At 34.4% G+C, this 4,859-nt stretch overlaps 1 long non-coding RNA gene across 1 annotated transcript; it reads right to left on the bottom strand.

The window, feature by feature from the left end:
* Window positions 1–2,145: 2,145 nt before the first annotated feature.
* LOC110882993 lies at window positions 2,146–3,391 on the bottom strand. Its single transcript, XR_002560320.1, has 3 exons — window positions 3,329–3,391; window positions 2,721–2,774; window positions 2,146–2,237 (listed from the first exon to the last, which is right to left on the bottom strand). It is a non-coding gene; the product is annotated as an uncharacterized LOC110882993 (long non-coding RNA).
* Window positions 3,392–4,859: the final 1,468 nt, after the last annotated feature.

Raw genomic sequence — 4,859 nt, 5'->3', positions numbered from 1 at the left:
TTTCTCACTTATTTGATATACTACATTACACACTTCGTTTCTTACGTACTACTCTTGCAGTTTATCAATTATATGCTAAATTCTGCAGTTTGACTTTTCAAGGTTAATCTGCCACTTATTACTTATTGTATACTTATATTGGATCATGTGTTGTACTTATTTCCTATTTACACATTCTAACAAAAAATCATTTCCCCGTGTTAGCAGTTTGCGGACGACTTTTCTTCCTCATCCATACTTATGCCATTCTCCGGGTCGTAGCCTGTCATCCACCCCAACTCACATGAGTTGACTTTTAATATGTTTCTTACAGAATTTTGTTTATGTGACATTTAGCTTCATCTCCCTTTCCATCATATTGTCATTGGTCTTATACTTATCCATATAACCCGTTTGACTCCAACAAGGTCGAACCGTCAATACATTTTTTTTAAACTCAACATATCCCTCGCTTATTCGTAAGTGCATCATATGTATATATGCATCATGTTAGTCAAATGAGCTACTTGACTCGACAAGGCTACCGGCATCACTTACTTACAAGATTTAGACCTACCTTAGTAGGATGAATAAGCACATTCTCTCCCTCACTTTTACCCATTTCCACCTGTTTATGGATTCAAACTTTTGTTCTTACGTGTTTGGTTCATGGATACTTATGGATTCAAGTCTTTTCATTCTTACTTATGACTCTTATATGTTCAATACGTATTTGCTTACGGGTTTAACCTTCCATTATTATGTTCCATTCTTATAAGTTTAATCCGTACAACCCTTCTCGTAACGATACCCATTTAAATCCGTGGTATTTGAATCTCCTTCGTTTGCCATCTACAATTACATACTTGTATTAGATAGCATTCCATTCATTCTCATCATCATTCTATACTTTGTTAGTTTTTTTTAACAATTCATTCTCGTAGATCATTTTTCATTACAAACATCCTAGACGTGTTAATTCAACCATACATTCATTCTTACGCTTACTTCTTATTCCTTCGTTTTTTTTAATTAATTGCCTTCGTGTTAGTCAACTTATATTCATAGTTTCATTATCATTCACGTTTACATTGTCCGCCATCTACATTAAAACATTCATTTCATTCATTAAATTTCTTTTCATACTCTCCTTTATCATATTTAACTCATTTTATCATACTACAATCAATTTTACATTTCATACTTCATGCATTATCGTCATCGACGATCAACTCGTATCGTGTAGATCAAAATCTTTGATTGCAACGATTTACCTTTTCGCCCTTCATATATACTTTCCCTCATCACTCTTAATATAAACATTATCTTAAACATTGATTATGAGGCCTTAAAAACTAGTTAAAACAAGTCCCAAAATCAAATCAACAACATTAAAAAAAATTTTACCAGCATCAGGGTCCCTGGCGGGCCGCGACAGCACTTGCTGGTTCTTACGCGAGCCGCGACAGAGTCACCGTAAGCTACGGTGACTACCGTAGCTTACGGTGCTAAATGAATTGTTACGATGATTTGCTACTGCCTTACGGTAGCCCCCTTTTGCCCAGTGCCTACCGTAGCTTACGGTGGCTACCGTAAGCTACGGTAGTGCCCAACTAAATTGACTAAGTTTTTCATAATTGCAGCCGTTCCAAACCTTTTCCGAATACGGTTTTAGTTCCGCCAATTCCTGAGGATCCTAATACACCTTTCACAATTATAGCTACGTTTTAAACTCTTTCTAATCTCTCTATTATGTCATTAACTCATAGCAATAATTACCATAAAAAATTTCTTAGAAAGTTTACCTCTTATTGCGTCTCGGAGCGAACACACCCATTCTTACGAGCTTTCGGTTTGAGTCCGAGTACTTCATTGTGTTCGAATCCCTCAAACCTAGGCTCTGATACCAACTTGAAACGCCCATATTTCTTAATCCGAAAAAGTAATACTATCATACTATTATTTAACAAAATTCGGGCATGACCCGTTCGTATTATGAACAATTTCCCTGTTTTAACAACATTCAAAAGACATAATGAAAACCATAACATTTTAAAGACCTTTCAAACATCCCTACAACTAGAATTTTGACAAAAGATTTAAAACATCAAGTTTAGAGTTTTTAACTACCAAACATGACCTATTTTACCAAAGTATTTGACCCATTGATGATACTTCAAAAGTTGCGGAAGCGCATAAGAGGCGTTCAAAGTGTGTTCGGTCCGAGCAAGGCAATAACACCTAAGCTTGAGTTTTACCTAAAACCAATACAACGAAACACCATTAGCATAACTAATGCATCGATGAACTTGATGAACTAATAATCACCACTTTAACTTTGTACCATACTTGACTAATTCATTCTTGAGTTCAACTTTCTTGTTTTTGTGACCGACTTTGTTACATCATTCTTTCTCATATAACTCTTTCTATCTCAACCCGTTTACACGGATTTTCAACATAACAACTTTACCATGTTTTGTTCTAATTGTCCAATCCGTTCAAGACGGATATTAGTAAACTCATTTTCATTCTATTCCAATAATTCGTTCAACACGGAACATTAAGAAACTTTAACTTTTTAATTCTCATTCTAATCCGAACCGACCCGATCGTCACGGACCGTTACGGAGCTTTACTTCCGCGTTCCCATTCTAATACAATGTCTTCCATTAAGCAACTAATAATTTAAAGGAACAAACTACTAACAATATTACATAACTTGTAAGTAGAGAACTTACCTCGTTCTTGAGATTTTTGTTGCGAACCGGAGCTTCCTCCTTCTTCTTTGATTCCTACACATATTTCTATTCTTACTTAGATCATGTCATTTATTTACATAGCTTTCGCATTCATATAAAATCCGCATTCCACACACTTTTTTTTTACAAATATCATCTCCATATTTTTACACACAAAGCAAGACATCCTAATTCACTCAAAATTACATGAACCAACTATTCAAGCATTTAATCGAACACTTGGTGTGCGTGTAACAATTTTAGCACTATGTACAAGTGTTTTATGCATAATTTCTCTAGTAGTCTTCACAACTCCTTTTTATCAATCAAATTTACATAACTCAATCATTCTACAACATAATATTTCATCAATTATCCTAGTACTTATACATTCATTCATCACAATTACTCAATTTATTGAACTACAAGATCACCATACTACTAGATTAAGTGGGTTTTACTTCAAACCTTCAATACACACAAATACAAGCATAAAACATCTCCTAATGATAATTCTAATTCATACACAAGTTCAATTTCATACTATTTCATGGATTGATCAAAACCCTATTTATTAACTTAGCATAAATTCACATAATCTGACTTACCCTAGGTTGGAAACTCTTAGATGATCGATAAATTGTTCACATGCATTCGAATCTTGACCAAAAATGCTTTCAATTTGTTGGATTTTGATGAATTGGGGAAGAAGGGTTTCTTCCCTTCTCCTGTTCTTCCTCTGTGTCGCATACACCCACACTCCACACTATTTTTTTTATTTAGTTATTTATTCAAGAATTTACATATTCAGCCCCTTAAGTTCATCTAAGTTATCATTCTTGTTCATTTTCTAATCCTTTTTAAACTTCCCTTGTTTATTTTTAACTTATCTAATCATACAAAATATTTAATCATTCAAATAATTTATTATAAAATTTTGGGGTGTTACAATATAAATGTCAAAATGTTTATGTTTAATGTAGATCATGTAATGTGTACCCAAAATATATCATGTATGGTAAGTGAAATATATCAACTAAACCATATGTAAAATGCACAAAAACAAGGTATTGAAGTAAAACATGGTTTAAATCAAAGTTATGTTTTATGGAACAAATGCACGCTATACTGATACAAACATTTATGCGGTATTGTGAAAATGCATACATCCAAGCCTTGAGACTGTGGCGATAAACCCTTAAACAAATTAAAGGTTTATCTAAGTTATGTGTATCGAATTCGGTCATTCCTTTCATCCAAACCAACCTAGGATGTCCGGAACGGGAGTTGTCAATTCCTGTGGTACCACTACCTACTAACGGGCGGCATGATCGGTGTTAATGAATGTACATTGTATAATTTAAACAAACCAAATGTCATACCAAAATGTAGGCATGTGATGAATAATTGTACTAAGTACGCACACAATGGGCATACATAGCATAAAATTTAGTGTAAATCAATGTGCTAGCATGCTCAGTCAACATACATAGCAGAGAAGGTAATGTAAAATAATGTGCTTAATATGCTAAGTAAACATATGTAGCAGAATAATGTAATGTAAATCATGTACTAATCAGTGTACTAAAGAACATAGCAAGTATATGATGTGAAAACAGGAAAGCATGAAAGTAACAAGTAGGCACATGTGTTTCACCCCAAAACAGTTTGGAAAACAGTAAAAGAGGGGTTCAATGTACTCACCTGAGATTGCTTTGAAGTTCTTGTATAATAACCAAATAATGCTAGAGATCACGGAATATCAAACGGCACCTAATAGGTAGCTATGTTAATATACCGGACCTAAATTGGAGGATCGGATAGTATGCGGGTTCGTAAACCAAACGAGTATGGAGACTCGTGTAATATGGTTTAACAAAGCCTACATACTAAAATGAAGCCTAACCTAAGTGCTTATGACCCATTACGACCCGTTTAGGTAGCTTATGCTACCTTAACGCGTCGTTCGCGTAGATGTCATCAAGCTGCATAGGAGAAATGATGTCATCCGAGTTTAGGGATTGTGACTTTTGCCTGGACGAGTCACAAGTTTTAAACTGTGTTTTATTCATGTCTTTTGGTTGTGTCGTATGAACAATATTTTTATTATGTCATGTTGTAATCCGTTGCATGTGTCGA

Source organism: Helianthus annuus, chromosome 10, assembly GCF_002127325.2.
Source record: "Helianthus annuus cultivar XRQ/B chromosome 10, HanXRQr2.0-SUNRISE, whole genome shotgun sequence".
Classification (NCBI taxonomy): Eukaryota; Viridiplantae; Streptophyta; class Magnoliopsida; order Asterales; family Asteraceae; genus Helianthus; species Helianthus annuus.
The sequence above is the reverse complement of the archived record's forward strand: the minus strand, read 5'-3'. Positions and strand labels throughout refer to the sequence as shown.